We start from the raw sequence: 18,726 nt of genomic DNA, 5'->3' as shown, positions 1-18,726 counted from the left end.
TTTACTTGATTCTGGAAAGGGTGTTTTACCTAAAATTAAAGCAGTACATTTTACTTAAAAAGTGTTAGTGCAAATTGTTACGAGGATTTTATTAAGTAAATTTTACATGTTAGTTTTTTCAGTGTACAAAGATCCCAGATGACAAACACCTGAGAAGGGATGACACCAATCCCTGCAAGGACTTCAGATGACGCAACATTTTACTTAATATTGTAATCATTATGATCAGAACAAGTAATCAGTGCTTTAACATGTCCAGTGTTTCTGCTTAAATGAATATGTAATATGAATATGCTTTTTCAGACACACTTAATACATTTATATTATACTATACTAAGTGCATATTAAATTTATTATTTTGAAACAACTTTAAGTATATTAAGTGTATTTCAAGATATGTTTAAGCTCAATGTTAATATATTTGTAATATATGTAATATATTGAAATTGTGTTAAATAGGAACCACTTTAAGTATATTTAGTGCAACTTAAGTGTATTTATTAAAATACATTTAAAATGTACTTTTAATACTTAATAAACTACAGGTAGAGTATATTTGAAGCATTGTTTCAATGTATTTCAAGTCCATTTCAATTGTATTTCAGCTCATTAGAAATGCATTAGCAATACACTACTAGTATATTATATTTTTTAGTATTATATTTTTCAGTATATACACACATGTACACTTTGATATCTAGAACATTTTAATGTATTATATATTGTGTACTTTATGAATATTTGTAAAGTACATTAAAAAAGTACGGCAGCATATATACTTTAGTGAAAAACAAAAACAAAATACAATTAAATGTATTAAACATGCATTTGAAATACAATTATGTTTTTAGTATATTTGTATTACTACAAACACTCAAGTACATTTTAAAACATTATACAAAAAGCATTATAATAAATGAAAAAAGAATGAAAGGCTATGGAAGAGCTATCTTATCCATTTGTAGAAAATTTCAGTTATACTTGTATTACTGAAAAGTAAATAATTGTACATTAACGAATAAATAAAAATTGCAATGCAATTTTCTGAAGAAAAAGAAAAAACATAAAACTTTACTGAAAAACAAAGTGCAGAGGTGAATAGATGTGTGTGCAAAGACTGAAGATGAAGATGATAAAGTTCAAGCAACAGAATAGGGAGGGATGGAGGAGGTTTTGGAGGTGGACGAGGAGATGCCGTAGGGATGGTGAGAGGCAAAAGTGTGGGGATGATGGCAGGATGTGGTGAAAGGATGGTGATGGGAGGATGACGATGATGCCCTGGCGGCTTAGATGGTGTTTGGCACATGGTACAGACCCAGAGCATCCCAGTGCTGACAACACGGCAGAGTCGAGGGAGGGAGGAGCCAAGATGTAGATGGTGTGGCTGCCGACATCTGGGGGCCGACCGATGGAGCTGGTGGACCCGAAGGCACAGACGGAGGGCCGATGGAGCTGAGCGCCGTTGCAGATTCCGGAGACCTGGGCACAGCCTTGTCGTCCTGGCATACAATATTTTGCACAAGTGCCTTGCAGCTTTGGAAAAAAACAAAACAGAAACAAAATTAGATAACGGATTTTTACACGAATGACTGAAAGGAAGCACAAATTAGCCACCTGGAATGGACACATTGCAAACATTTTTCTACCAAGATTGACCTCCATTATCAATCTTGATCATCTTCTATTAGGCCTGATTCAAAAATCTCTATAACAGAGGTGATACGATATTAAAATATACTTACATATTTCAATATTCCTTTGCTTGTCTCTGCACTCAGATTTCAGTTTGTCTTCTATAGCAGCTGATCTGAAAAACAACAAATGTTAATATTTCTCACAAGCACAAAAAAAGGCAAATGATGATTTGTTTTCTATTTAAAAATGACAGAACAATGAACCTGGTCTGAAATATAGTCAAAAACCTTCCCAGCCTCAGCAGTTTCAGATGTACTGTATGCTCTTACAAGCAGACCTTCTTACAATTTAATCTTTGTTCTTATCTGTAATGAGAAATATATATTAGAAAATAAAGTCAATAAGGTTGTCAAGCTTGAACAAATATAAACACCAAATATAAACAATAATACAAATATACTATAAACATACTTGTATTTCAAGTACATTTTTAATACATTTAATAGTATGTTTTTTGTTTTTCACCAAAGTATATATGCTGCTGTACTTTTTTAATGTACTTTATGAATATTTGTAATGTACACAATATATAATACATTAAAATTTTCTAGATATCAAAGTGTACATGTGTGTATATACTGAAAAATATAATACTAATAAATATAATATAATGTACTAGTAGTGTAATGCTAATGCATTTCTAATGAGCTGAAATACAATTGAAATGTACTTGAAGCACATTAAAACGATGCTTCAAATATATTCTACCTGTAGTTCATGAAGTATTAAATGTACATTTTAAATGTATTTTAAGAAATACACTTAAATTGCACTAAATATACTTAAAGTGGTTCCAATTTAACACAATTCCAATATATTAAATGTATTACAAATAGATTAAAATTGAACTTAAACATATCTTGAAATACACTTAATATACTTAAAGTTGTTTCAAAATAATACATTTAATATGCACTTAGTATAGTATAATATAAATATATTAAGTGTGTCTGAAAAAGCACAATTTAAAAATATTTATTTTTCACCTGGGTGAACAAAAAAAAAAAAAAAAAAAACACCTTTTGAAGAATGTTTGTAAGCATGTAGTCACTGTTAGCCATTGATTTCCATAGTACTAAAACCAAATACTATAGCTACCAGCAACTGTTACCAACATTTTTCATAATATCTTATTTTGTGTTCAGCTGGGAAAAAATAAAAAAGTCATACAGGTTTAGAATAACATTTTGGGGTCAACTTAAGCTGCTTCTTCCATGTTTTATGACACTTTTAAAGTTAAATGTCCAGTGAGTGGCGTAAAAACACATTCAGTTTTATATGAGACATGAATGTGAATCTGTTAACATTTCATTATGTTGGGTGTTGTACAGCAGTTCAGAAATTCAGTTCAGTTCACAAGTGCAATGCTGTACCGGGTGCATCACAGAGTAAGTTTACTACATCAGAAAAGCCATACATATGGAGCTGGTTATGTGATGCAAAAGTCAAAATGTATTAGTTTACAAATCATGCACTATTGTAAAAGTGTTTTGAGCGCCTACCATAGTACTGTACAAGGCATTGTGCAAAAAAACATTTTTATTAATCAATAATCTGAATTTTAAATAATGTAATCATAATTTGTATAAAAAACAATACAAATATTAGGGGTTTAAAAAACTGTCTGTGTTGGAAAATTTCATTGGCTGCTCAGTAGAAAGGATTCAGCTCATTGATTTTAGTGGCGATAAATGAATCATATAGAAGCCTGTTTCCAGTACGCACAATAGCTTTTGCATGGGTTTGGATATGGATGCCGAGCTCGTGAGGTTAAAGTACATGTCCACACCATTATGCCATATCTTTCATTGCACAAACAGATTGCTAGATGCTAGCCAATTGTCATTCTCAGTGGACCGTGTGCTGTCATACACTGTCTCCATTGTAACTGATTACTTGCACAGTGTGCATGTGGCCATTCGGGGGTGAGCTGGGAAATAAATTGCTGAATTCCTCTGACAGCTCTCCAAACAAACTCGTGCACAAACAAGGAGAACGAAACAGCACTCGTCGCATTTTGATGTCTCTGCATTTTGTGGTGCGTGCCATCCTCGTCGCCCGGGCATGTTGTGTGTTGATGAGACAGGATCTGTGTTGTACTGGGCCACAGTGATCTCTATATATAATCACCGCCTAGAGAAAAGCTTGCATATCTCCCAAACACCAACTTTTCAGAACAACTCTGGGTTTGGTCAGAATGAAACTGCATGGATTCACTACAAGATGATGTCTTTTGTTAAACACTGAAGGGTGCATCAGCGTAGTCTGGAAGCACACAATATAATTTCATGGATGGTATGTGTTATTTTGCATTGCAAACTCGTTACAAGCTTTTATTTTTACACTACCAATAAAAAGTGATATACACTAGTAGTGAAAGAAGTCTCTTCTGCTCACTAAGGCTGAATTTATTTGATTAAAAATACAGTGAAACATTAATATTATGAAATATTATTACAATTTAAAAGATCTGCTTTATATTGTAAAATGTAAATTTATTCATGTACGGTCATGTGAAAAAGTTGAATTCCATGGTTTTCCATATCAGGACATAAAACATTAACTGGTACCTGCCAGGTCTTAAAATTTGGAAACAACAACATATGAAACATTGCAGCGTGTCATTATTTGTTAAACAAAAATAAAGCTAAAATGTAAAACCCATGGGTGACAAAGTTAGGACACCCTCACTGTTAACATAGGAATTAAGAGGGTAAGTAGCAGTCAGGCACTGCTAGGCAAACACCTTTGATTAACTGAAGTCTGAGCACCTCTATAAAATCAGAAGTTTTGGCTGTTTGCTGGTCTGGAGCCTTCAGGTGTGTGTTAATACAATGCCAAAGAGGTAAGACATCAGCAATGATCTTAGAGAAACAATTGTTGCTGCCATCGATCTGGGTGGGGTAATACAGCCATTTACAAACAAGTTGAAGTCCATCATTGTACAGTGAGGAAGTTTATTCACAAGTGGAAGACATTCAAGACAGACACCAATCCTCCTAGGAGTGGACATCCCAGCAAATTCACCCCAATATTAGACTGTGTAACGCTCAGAGAAATAATAGACGACCCAAAAACTCCACTGCAGACTATACAGGCCTCAGTTAACATGTTAAATGATAAAGTTCATGACAGTACAATTAGAAAAATATGGGACAAGTATGGCACTTATGGAAGAGTTGCCAGAAGAAAGCCTCTTCTCTATATAAAGAACATGGCAGCACGGTTTAGGTTTTCAAAGTTGCATCTGAACAAACCATAATACTTCTAGAACAATGTCCTTTTGAACAGATGAGACCAAAGTGGAGATGTTTGGCCATAATGCACAGTGGCATGTTTGGTGAAAACCTAAAGAGCACACCAGCACAAACACCTCATACCAAAAGTCACACATGCTGGTGGAGGGGTGATGATTTTGGGCTTGTTTTGAAGCCACAGGACCTGGGCATCTCACAGTCATTGAATCAACCATGAACTCCTCTGTACAGTAGTCAACATTTGAAGTGGATCAAAACCTTTCATCAAAGTTGTCCTAAAACCAAAACAAAAATACCCGTTCTTGTCTTAGGACAACTTTGATGAACTTTGTTGATCCATTTCAAATGTTGACTACTGTATACCAGAGTATTCTAGATTCAAATGTGAGGCCATCCATCCGACAGCTAAGGTTGGACCAAAATTGGGTCATGCAACAGGACAATGCTCCCAAAGCACACCAGCGAATCTACAACAGAATGGCTGAAAAGAAAAGAATCAAGGGGTTGCAACAGTCCAATCAAAGTCCAGACCACATCCTGACTGAAATGCCGTGGTGAGAGCTGTGCATAAACAAATGCCCACAAACCTCAATAAACTGGAGCAACGTTGTAAAAAAAGAGTGGGCCAAAATTCATCCGGAACGATGTGAGACACTTGATGATTACTTAAAGTTATTGCTGCTAAAAGTTGATCTATAAGCAATTAAATCATAGGGTGTCCCAACTTTGTCACACATGATTATTCCATATTGGATTTAGTTTTGATAAATAAATAATGACATGTGATAGGTCATGTGATGTTGTTCATCTGAGGTTTTGTTTTCCAAAATTTAAGACCTGCCAAGGACCAGATCATTTTTTATTATGCCCTGTACAGAAAACCATGGAATTCAATAGGATATCCTAACTTTTTCACACGACTGTAAGTAAAAGCTGCGATTTTCAGCATCCTTATTTAAGTGGCATGCGATTCTGCGGAAAACATTCTAATAAGCTGATTTTATTTTATTTTATCAAGCAGCAAATTGAAATGTTATCAGAAATGTTTCCTGAGCAACAAATAGGTGTTTTCTGAAGGATCATGTGACACCAAAGACTAAGTAAGGAAAAGGAAAGGAAAGGATGTGACGTGTGGCCAGATATGGTGACCCATACTCGGAATTGTACTCTGCATTTAATTATATATTATATATATATAATATGGCTGCCCACTGCTCCAGGTGTGTGTTCACGGTGTGTGTTTGTTCACTACTCACTGCTGTGTGTGTGCACTTGGATGGGTTCAAATACTTATTTTCCTCACTGTATATATATATATATATATATATATATATATATATAGGTGCATCTCAAAAAATGTTAATATCGTGAAAAATACATTATTTTTTGTACCTTATTTCAAAAAGTGAAACTTTCATATATTCTAGATTCATTACATGTATAGTAAAACATTTCAAAAGTTTTTTTTATTTTATTTTTTTATTTTGATGTTTAGAGTTTACAGCTCATGAAAGCCAAAAATCCATTATATCAAAATATTAGAATATTTACATTTGAGTTTCATTAAATGACCATCTCTACAGTATAAATTCCGGGTATCTCTTGTTCTTTGAAACCATAATAACGGGGAAGACTGCTGACTTGACAATGGTCCAGAAGACAATCACTGACACCCTCCATAAAGTGGGTAAGTCACAGAAGGTGATTACTGAAAGGGTGGCTGTTCACAGTGTGCTGTATCAAAGCATATTAAATGCAAAGTTGATTGGAAGGAAGAAATAGGGTAGGAAAAGGTGCACAAGCAAGCTTGAGAATACTGAAGCTGGAGTCAGTGCATCAAGAGTCACCACACTCAGACATCTTCAGGAAAAGGGTTACCAAGCCACTTCTGAAACAGAAACAATGTCAGAAGCATCTTACCTGGGCTAAGGAGAAAAATAACTGGACTGTTGCTTAGTGGTCCAAAGTCCTCTTTTCAGATAAAAGTCAATTTTACATTTCATTTGGAAATCAAGGTCAGGAGTCTGGAGGAAGACTAGAGAGGCATAGAATCCAAGCTGCTTGTAGTCCAGTGTAAATTTTCTGAAGTCATTGATGATTTGGGGTGCCGTGACGTCTGCTGGTGTTGGTCCATTGTGTTTTATCAAGTCCTAAGTCAATGCAGCCATCTACCAGGATATTTTGGAGCATTTTATGCTTCCATCTGCTGACAAGCTTTATGGAGATGCTGATTCCCTTTTCCAGCAGCACTTTAGCACCTGCCCACAGTGCCAAAACCATTTCCAAGTGGTTTTCTGACCATGATATTACTGTGTTTGATTGGCCAGCCAACATGCCTGACCTGAACCCCATATGGGATATTTTCAAGAGAAAGATGAGAAACAGTCGATCCAACAATACAGATGAGCTTAAGGTCCAATAGTGCCTCAGCAGTGCCACAGGCTGATCGCTTCTATGCTACACCTCCCTGATGCTGTCATTTGTGCTGAAGGAGCCCCGACCAACTTTAACTTTTCTGTTTTGCAAATCTTTTTTCTTTTTTTTTTTTTTTGATTGATCTTAGGAAATATTCTAGTATTTTTACATGCTGGATTTTTTACTTTCATGAGCTGTAAGCTCTAATCATCAAAATTAAAAAAAAAAAAAAAAAAAAAAAACATTTGAAATGTTTTACTTTTCATGTAATGAATCTAAAATATATGAAAGTTTCACTTTTTGAAATAAGTTACAAAAAGTAATGGACTTTTTCATGATAATCCTTTTTTTTTTTTTTTTAGATGCACCTGTATATATTCCAATCCTTTGACCAGTACAGTGTAAAATGTGAAAGAGTATCATTCTTTTTGCTGTTCTGTATTCAGTAATATAAATCAAAACTCCAGCTAATTTCAGCTCAATTCACAGCACAAGCCTGTTTTCTCAAAGGTTCTCACAGAAAGAATCAACTTTAGACAATGTTCTCACTTCAAAGTGCACATCCTAATTGATCCTGTAGGTTTCTTTTGATCCCTTCAAATGGAATAACACAAAACCCTGCACAGGGAAATCAATTCAAATTAAACACACGCCTCCATTTACCAAGGTGGCGATAACCGGTAATTACACATGACTCCTCCCACACACACTCAGGCAGATACATAACCATCACTTACAGGAACTCTCAGAACCGCATGGCAAATGACATGGAATAATTGCACATAAGTCTGTCATTACAGCTTATTATCTTATTATTTGTCACTTTTCTCTCTGGTAAATATTCACCTCAGCATCTGCATCAAACTACAAAGTAGGTTTTAAGTTCCATTGTTATTCTTTAAAACAAATGACACATAATCACAGTAGAGACCAAAGTCATAGTGAGCATTTCCCAAGTTTACAGGAATTTTACTCTCCCTTATGTCATTTCAAACACATCTGACTTTCAGAATTTCAAAAATGTCCAGAGGTGGGTAGAGTACCCAAAAACTGTACTTACTTGAAGAAATATTTACTCAAGTAAAAGTAAAAGTAATAGTCTGAATAGTTACTTGAGTAAGAGTAAAAAGTTTCGGATAAAAAAACTACTCAAGTAATTAGTTACTAGTTACTTTGGATCATATACTGAATATAGTCTATTTTTATTTAGATATAAAGATATTTAGATAAAACATATATACATACATATATACATACACACACACACACACACATACACTGCCGTTCAAAATACTTGAAATGTTTTTTTAATGTAATTTATTTCAGTGATGCAAATAATTTTAAGATAAAGTAACGAGAGGAGCGTCGCCCGCAGTAACGAAGTAAAAGTACCGTTTTTTTCACTAAAAATGTACTTGAGTAAGAGTAAAAGTACCCATTTTTAAATATACTCTAAAAGTATTAGTTACCCAAAAAATGTACTCAAGTAAATGTAACTCGTTACTACCCACCTCTGTCCATGTCCATACTCACACAGATATACTCCAAACATTCTAAAGCCATGGAACTGCTTTTTAACACTAGTACCGCCACGGGGTAAATTTTTCCCGTCACTGCTTTTTAAATGTACATAACAGATTTTCAACAAAACATTCAAGTCTCCCAGTCATTGACTTTTACTAAAATTATGTAATTTACAACCCAATATTGTTAAAAATTATTTTGATAAATCCAGATCAAAAACGGAGCATTTATACCTATAAGCGCCGCGCGGGTCAAATTTACCCGTTATAATGCATGTATTTTCGCGCTATCATTGTCCGCTTATGTTTTAACATTGTACATTTCTAGGTGTGATATGGTGATTAAGTTCCCAAAGTTAATATAAAACTGGTTAATGTTATTTTTCTAATATTGTAAAATAGTATTTAATTTGTTATTTGTGTTTATGAGAAGGAAAATATATTTTGTGCATTTAGTAAATTAATTATTTCCATTCGGCATACTTGCATCACGTCATCGTACGCTGGGTCGGGGTGCGCGCCCGTGATGCGCTTCATTCTCAGTAAATGCAGACACACACCAGCATCCTTTCTTTAATTATTTTACACTTCTTTCCAGGTAACTGCAAAGTAGAATGCACAAAATATACTGTCGATTTCAGTATAAACACTGTTTGAAATAATATAAGCGAGTTGTATGTGTTGAAAACTGTTATTTGATACTTTATTAAGAGCTGTCGTTAGTTCAGTGCAGTTGAGCACATGATTAGCATAGGTGCGCGAAAGCCCGCCATATATAATGAATGGTTAAATTAGCAGAAATATTATTTGAATCTATAAGAGATAATATTGTTTAGCGTTATGATTTATCTTTAATTTACACGTGGTCGTTAATCTGCGGTGATGGCTTTTAACTGTGTGTTAGGCGTTACATTTGAGTGAATATATTTGAAGAGTGAATTTCATGTCTCGTCATTCAATGTAATCCATCAGACAAGGAACTGAGCAGCATGTTCTCAACTGAGAATATGGATTGTATTCTAAATACCCTTTTTACAGTGTCAATTTATTAATAGATTATTTTGGTGTTTATCTGCATATCTTCGAAGCTCTAATCTTCGGGTGAAATATATGAGATTGAGTGTAATTTTGGTAATTGTAAAAGATGAGTATGAAAAGTGTTTCAAGTTGTTCATGTTATAGCCAATTTATTACTATGCAAAAGTCATACATGTGTTGACCATGTAGTGTACTGAGTTGTTGTAGTGTGCATATGCTCTCATTGATTCAAAAATTCTCAGTAAATGCAGACACGTGAAAGCCATCACACCAGCATCCTTTCTTTAATTATTTTACACTTCTTTCCAGGAGTGCTACATAGGCAATGCCTTTCACTCACTGATTTAGCAGTTACCAGTTTCATAAATAACGTCAAAATGACAAAAAAAAAAGGCGATTTATGGAAGGTCGGTATAGAGTGGGGGAACTATGATGTCACTTTGTAGGCGAAAACCCGGAAGCGAGTTAGCATTTTAGCACTTCCGGTTCCAACATCCCAGAGTCAATGGGTTTTTTGAATGGGATTTTGGTTAAATCCCTAAAATAAGGTCCGTGGTTCACACAGGCTCAAGATACTTTCACGTTTTATTCTATGACATAAAACACACCAGTTACACCCCACTCGTGATTTTTTTAAGCTGTTATGTTTCTTAAAAAAGATGGTTGCTAACAAGTTGCTAATGGGACTACAGAGGCTGTCGGAGACATTAAACGTCATCAGGCCGAACAGTATTTTCCAGTTGTAGTATAAATTGTAATTCAATTAATTTTAGGATAACCAAGTTTACAGCATTTTATATTGTTGTTCGATGTTGTTTTTTTTGCTTTGCCCCTGAAATGCGACACATGTGTTTTCAGAGGGAAGATGCTCATTTTATCGCTTTACTGACATGGAGACTCTCCGCACCATAAGGTAAACTCATATTACAATTATTACATGTAAACACCACATTTGCCGGCTTAACGTGGTGAAAGTTAAACTTTAATGATGCATTGCTTAAAGGCATGTAAAAGTTAAATGTTTGCGGCCACATGAAGCGGTTAGAAAACATAGATTGAGGATTTCCTTGAAGCACGGATAAAATAACATTTTGTGTACCAAACAATAGCTGAAATGTAGTACTTTGTTCACTAAATAAGTTTAATCTTACCATATCCAAAAACTCGCTCACTCTGCTGTTTTTTAAATATGCGGAGATACGTTTTTAATTAAAATATTCATATTAATCAAGGATTTATTGATTTTTAATGCACCTTATTTCGAAATGTACAGAAATACGTGCTTTAAATGTCCTTTAGTTATGATTATTTCATTTATTTACTATACTATTTATTACTAATGTCTCATTTCAGTTTTAGTTTGTCTCTAGTTTTGTATTTATTCATGAAACGGTTCCTGTAGCGTGGATTAAAATTCATATACAGAGTAAATCCTTCACTGAACATGTTAAAAATAAGTTTGAAACAGTTGTCGGGAGCGCGCTGCGCTGGTGGTGACGCTGAAGGTGAGCGACTGAGCTGCTGTAGTTCGTTTATAGCCTAAGTTTAGCTTTTCAGTTCTGGCGCTTCTATTTCGGCTTCAAAATTCGTCAAAGTTATATTTTCTTGTCAAGATTATCTTGATGGACAAAACGTGTAAGTTTCATGAACTATTGTTGAACACAGAGCTTATTTTTTGCGATAATCCAAAAGCCTATGGGAAAATCCTATTGGTTTTTTGTCGAAGGAACCAGTTTCCTGCTAACCGCCGAACCGCCTACAAAGTGACGTCATAGTTCCCCCACTCTATTAGAAACACTAATACCATGAGTGATGGAGAGTCTGATGGTAAGTTATGCGTCTTGGGTCGGCTCAGCATCTGACGGCTCATCTGACAGTCATCCAGGCATCATATTTAGATGTCTTAGCCTAACGTTACTCATAATTGGTCAAACTTTGTTTTTATTATTTCATTTTTTGTCTTGCCATATCGTTTATTGTTCGCTACGGTGCTGCTATTTATTCTAGTCTGGCCGTTTCCTGAAAAAAATAAATAAATAAATACAATCCTATCTAATTAATAACTTTTTTTTTTTTTTTTTTTTGATTACCCGAAGTTTATTGTTGTTGTTCTCTTATTCAAATTATAAATGATATAACTAAACAAATTAATAATTGGGCCTAGGTGAAGCTGTGCGCTTGAATTTGTCATAGCATCATCCTATACAGTGTGGTGAATTATTATTGCTCATTATTGTCTATTGGCTATTTTAGTCATTTAAATAACATGGGTTATCTTAATATATTGATTAATGACATTGTATTATCATATTACACCACCCAAATATTTACTACCTTCTAATTTTCGTTGTCAGTGCAGGCTTTTTTTTTTTTTTTTAGCTTACTGGCCATTAAGTCTTGAACATATGGAAGCCCGTTTCCGCCACTGAATAAAAAAATAAAAAAGGTTATTGCGACTTTTTATCTCAGAATTCTGACTACTTTTCTCAGAATTGTGAGATATAAACTCGCAATTCTGACTTTTTTTCTCAGAATTCTGAGATATAAACTCGCAATTCTGACTTTTTTTCTCAGAATTCTGAGATATAAACTCGCAATTCTGAGATATAAACTCGCAATTCTGAGACATAAACTCGCAATTCTGAGATATAAACTCGCAATTCTGAGATATAAACTCGCAATTCTGACTTTTTTTTTCTCCGAATTCTGAGATATAAAGTCGCAATTCTGACTTTTTTTCTCAGAATTCTGAGATATAAACTCGCAATTCCAACCGCGAGCGCAAAACACAGAAATGGAGAATAATTAGTCATTTGTATGTTTGTTCAAAAATCATATTCGGACGCAGCATTCATCTAGTTCATTTTGATAGTGCAAATTGAACAAAGCACTGCAAAGCCTTACACGGAGTTCATTGTGCGAGAAAATCAGAGTTGTGAGATATAAACTCGCAATTGCGAGAAAAAAAGTCAGAATTGCGAGATAAAAAGTCGCAATTGCGAGTTTATATCTCAGAATTGCGAGTTTATATCTCAGAATTGCGACTTTATATCTCAGAATTCTGAGAAAAAAAGTCAGAATTGCGAGTTTATATCTCAGAATTGTGAGTTTATATCTCAGAATTGCGAGTTTATATCTCACAATTCTGAGAAAAGAAGTCAGAATTGCGAGTTTATATCTCACAATTCTGAGAAAAGAAGTCAAAATTCTGAGAAAAAAAGTCAGAATTCTGAGATAAAAAGTCGCAATAACCTTTTTTATTTTTTTATTCAGTGGCGGAAACGGGCTTCCATATGAACATAAAACAACAGGGTTAAAATATAGTTGACGACTAGACATAATCATTTCATGACTCTAGACACTTCTTTGTGAAGAAAGTGGCATAATACAGTGAAATAATATGTTCTTTAGCCATATAAAAACAGTTGCCATGTGTGCGGGTAAAATTTACCTGCTGGCGCTTTTAGATATACAGCGACCTCTGGCGGTTCTAGTGTTAAATAACAGACCTAGATTTAAAATTCTAAGACATTATTCTCTGATAATCTTCTGCATTTTGTCCTTTTTGGAGCTTGTCAACACTTGGCAACCAATTACTGGATATCCATTGTGAGAAAAGACTAGTGTTAACAACTTTTTGGTTCCACAGTCAAAAGAAAATAGTATGGTTTTGGAAACACTGAATTTACATTTTAGGCTGATCTTTTATTTTTATTTTTTTTCACTTTGTTCTTTCAATCTTAACTGTGTCCACATCCAACATAACCTTCTTTAGAAGCAGGCACTAAAATGCATGAGTGTGCTTGCAATTTAAAATGTCTAGAAGGAGAACCATTTAGTAAGTTTCCAACCCAGTTTAATTCAGTGAACTGGTTCAAAAAACCATGTTGCTGTTTTGTGGGGTCATCACATTATTATATCAGTTTGTTTTCCTTAATATACCACTGCACATTTGAAATGGCAAACCATTCCTTGTAGTATGTGTTACGTGCACTAGTTGCAAATATTCAGTTTAAATACCCAGATGACCTGCTACATTTGCCAGCACATGTGCATTCTTGAGCACATACATTAGAGCACAGTGCTTGCAACACCAGGGTCATGGGTTCAATTCCCAGGGAATGGATGATAATATGTGCTGCAAGTTGCTTGGGATAAAACCGCCTTCCAAATGCATGCACACAACATACAATACTGCATTATTAATGCAAGACTCTGTTTTTAACATGAAGAATGAACTGCCAGTATGTACCCCATCATTTTTAACATTTCTTGTTTGATAAATTGCTTTTATATGGCTGCCAAATGTTTGTTATATATATATATATATATATATATATATAATGTAGGGATTATACAGTACATAGAAAAATTTAATTTAGCTCAAAGGGAATCATTTATGATTTTATAGGGAATTTGAACAGAATCACTGTTTTGTGGCTGATCACTGAGTCGGCAGCGATTCACTGAACGAGCCGTATAACATTAATTCTGCACTGGATATTAAAATCCAAAATATAGTAAAAACACTATTAATAAGCACAGTAACAAGATCGGCAGATTAAGACATTAACTTGTAAGCACAAAACACAAGATACTTCTCTTTTTAATATAGATAAGACTTTATTTATATAAACCTAAGACATAAACTAATCTAACACATGAACACAAGCATTCACACATTCACACGTTGCAGAAAGAGAGAAAGGATGAGTTTAGAGAATGAGAATGTGAAATCCCAAGTTTATAGCAATATGTGCTATTGCATAGACCTGAACAACCATCAATCACTTAATTAACCCTCGCATTGAGTTTCTCAATGAGGCTAAAATTTATATTAAATGCACCAGCTCAGTTAAACCTGAAGGTTACTTGCTTGCGTTGCCTTTGTGTTACAGGGATTCCCTTTCGTCGTTGCAGGAAAAGGGGTTTCCCGAGTTGGTGATTGGCTGGAAGTTCAGTAGTCGTTGAAGGGATGTCTTGGGCGTTGGCTGAGGATGCGGAGTTGGTCTGGTTTAAGTTTTGAGGCGGTCACAGGCTCGAGTTGAACTCGGAGACAAGGCGTGGCGGTAAAACTTAAACTGAGAACACGAAATTCGCAACAGAAAATAAACTCAAATAAAAGAAAGAAAGGGTGTAACGAGACTAGGTGGTTTTTCTTCTCATCGTGGTGTTAAGTAGCAACTAGCCTGTAGGCCAGAGCACACTCAGAGAGCACAAAAAAACAGCGTCAAAACGCGGTGAAGAAGACTTATCAATGAGTGTTCTTTTGTCTTAATGTTGCAAGCTGTTCTGGAAGAGGCTTGTTGGTTAGGCTTCCTTCAGAGGTCGGAGCTAGGAATCTGATTTATGACGTTGTCCTGTTTTCTTGGGGCCTCTCCGGAATTTCGGCTCCTCATGTTTCGATGTTCTGATCGAATCTTAGTTTGTCTGACTCATTCTGATCCTACACACACATATATATATATATATATATATATATATATATATATATATATATATGCAGTATATATAATAAATACATAAATAAATAAATATATATATATATATATATATATATAAGTTTCTCCAAATAAATTCAAAAATAAATGCAAGCATAAATAAATGTGCTGAAAATATACCTCAGGTTATCTGAGGTGTAGATGAGTTTGTCAGAACAGATTTGGAGAAATGTAGCATTACATCATTTGCTCACCAGTGGATCTGCAGTGAATGTGTGCCGTCAGAAGGAGAGTCTGAACAGCTGATTAAAACATCACAATAATCCACAAGTAATTCACTCCAGTCCATTAATAATGTCTTGTGAAATCAAACGTTGTGTGTTTGTAACAAACAAATCCATCAAGACATTTTTTACCTATAAACTGTTGATTTCTCCAGTGAAAATGTCATCGCATCTGAATCAGGAGAGAACTATGCACAGATCCAACAAAGTCAAAACAGTCCAAAACAGTTCTAACCCAGACTTATAAAAAGCACTCAAAGATTTTACTCAAGTAAAAGTACAAGTATCTGGCTAAAAACATACTTGAGTAAAAGTAAAAAAGAACTACTTTAAATTGTACTCAAGTATTGAAAAAGTAGAAGTACTTTCTTTTCTGACAGACATTCAGAAGTTTGGTTAAAGGGAGAAAACAAAACAAATTGCAAATGCACAGGTCAAACACTTGTATACTGTATATAGTGCAACAACAACAATTAAAATGCAGCACAGCGGAACACAGGGGGAACAAAATACAGAGAAAGGAAACTCCATGCTTTCCACCCTCATGCCATTCCATATGACTTTCATTTATCAGATGAACACAAACATTTTTGGGTGAACTATGCCTTTGAAGAGCAAGATGTGATGCAGAGGCTAGAAACATATTCCAGACAGAATACAAGAATGTGTTGGATTAATGAGGAGAGTCATAGAATTAAAAGAGATTAGAGATTGATCAGAGATGTATCAGAAGAAGATCAGATGGCATCAAATACAGCATTTTACATTATATTATGCCATGTGATACAGTGGCATTACCATGGTAGAGACTGCACATTACTATAACTCATCTGAAAAGTGCAGTTATAGTGTAGATTCAGTCATATGTCATACTGCATTGACAGTAAACTCTGTCTAGCACCAAACCTTTTTGCTATGTCATATCTTCATCACACCTTTTGATCCAGTAACACACTGTATAAGTACTTTTACAAACATTATGCATTTTATGCGAGTTATGCAAGCTAGGTAATGTAAGTGTAATTTCTGACATGACAGTTATTGCCTCTATTACTGTAATTATTTCAGCAACAAAGGTGATTTGAAATACGTATCTTGTATTGTTTGCTATTAAATTAACTGACTGTTAAAAGTATTAAACTGAAAGAAGATCATACTGTTGTGTTTCGGTGATTAAACCAAATGTTGTCATTATATATTACACTAATGTTGTGTTTGAAACAGTGATTATGTGGACTGAAAATATGTGCAACTGAATAAAAGCATTACATCAGGTTTTGAAAGAATGACAAGCTGTGTTACAAGTGTGATCAGTTTGGATTTTTGTACTTACACCTTACTTGTGAAATTAGTACCAAAGCGAGCAACAAAAACTGTAATCACCAAAACACAACAGTATGATCTTCTTTCAATTTAGTACTTTTAAGAATCAGTTCATTCAAGAGCAAACGATGCAAGATTCATGTTTCAAATCACCTTTGTTGCTGAAATAATTACAGTAATAAAGGCAATAATTGTCATGTTAGAAAATACACTTAAATTACCTAACTTGCATATCTCACATAAAATCAATAATATTTTGTAAAAGTATTTATCCAGTGTGTTATCAAAAGGTGTGATGAAGGTATGACATGGCCATAATATTTTGTGCTAGAACAGAGTTTACTGTCAATGCAGTAAATGTCCTCACTGTGCCATATGACTGAATCTATATTCTAGCTGAATTTTTCAGATTCAATATACAGTATCACATGGCACAATGTAATGAAAAAAGTTGTATTTGACACCATCTGTCTCCCTTCTTCTGATACATCTCTGATCAGTTCCTCTCCCTTATGTCCTGTTGTATGTTCACAAATGGCAAAACACACAGTTTTACAAATGAGGACGTCCTCAAAGGGAGGTTTTAGGTGATTTTGTCAAGTTTTGCTTACTTCTGGGTAAATAATTAATTAAAAATAATTCAGTGCATTTGATTATCCCTAATTTGAAATCACGTTCTATAGAAACTAAATAGCTATTTAATCTATCTATAGATGCACCAAATGATTGACTGATTAACCATTAAGATGAGTTAGATTAAATAATAGACAAATGTATTAAACTGCCATGCTAGTGAAAAGTTTGATAGTAATAGCTTTATGAAAGGCAGTTACTGTGAATGAAACATTTATATAGATGAAACACTTATTTTGTGTAGTGAAAAGGATATTTTGTGATTGTGTGTATTGTACTAACACAACTGAAAATATGCTGAAATGTCTGAAAAAAGTGCACTTTTGATGATCTGTTGTGATATTAGTACTAAGAGTTTAGAAAATTTACCAATTGCTTGTGAAAATTGTGCCAAAGCAATTTAAAAAAAAAAGAAAAGAAAGAAACATAGTAGACTGTCTGTTTGATATTCTGCTGACTATAAGTAACTTTGTATGTACATCAACTTATTCCAATTAGCCCTAACCCTCTACTAATACCAGCTTGACACATAGTTTATAAGAATTAGTTAGAATTAGTTCTGTAGCAGCTAGTTGCGAAAAGTTATTATAGTTAGTATAATGTCTAAAAGGAACTCAAAGTGTTATCAATTTTAAAGCTAAATCAAGTTGAATTCTTATTATGTTTTGGTGACAACATATTAGTAATTTATTGTTTTATTGCAGGGTGAAAATTATTTTCTTGCAAATATCCTGTGTTCAGTCTTATCCAGAAATCAAACCAACAGTACAGTGGCATATCCATCTGTTCATTTCATCAACGTACTGGCATAGAGAGTCTATTAAATCAGTCCTATCTGCTGTCAGTAATATCACCGATGAAGCAAGACACTGGTGAAGGGTTTGTAACAGTTCAACCTTTGCTTTAACTCAAAAACAACAATTTGTTTACAATTTGGACATGGCTGTTGGCAGTGCCTTCATCATCAGAGAGGATTTCATGCATATCTGTTCAATGTATTGCTATTCCAGTAGCAATAAAGAGGCATTCTGGACAGAATTTAAAATACGTGACATATGACACAGTTTTTCTCTCTAATCCTTCTGGGAGCTGGGCGGCAGAGGACTATGGCCTTTCC

This window comes from Onychostoma macrolepis, chromosome 05 (assembly GCF_012432095.1).
Source record: "Onychostoma macrolepis isolate SWU-2019 chromosome 05, ASM1243209v1, whole genome shotgun sequence".
Classification (NCBI taxonomy): Eukaryota; Metazoa; Chordata; class Actinopteri; order Cypriniformes; family Cyprinidae; genus Onychostoma; species Onychostoma macrolepis.
This window is presented reverse-complemented; position numbering follows the sequence as displayed.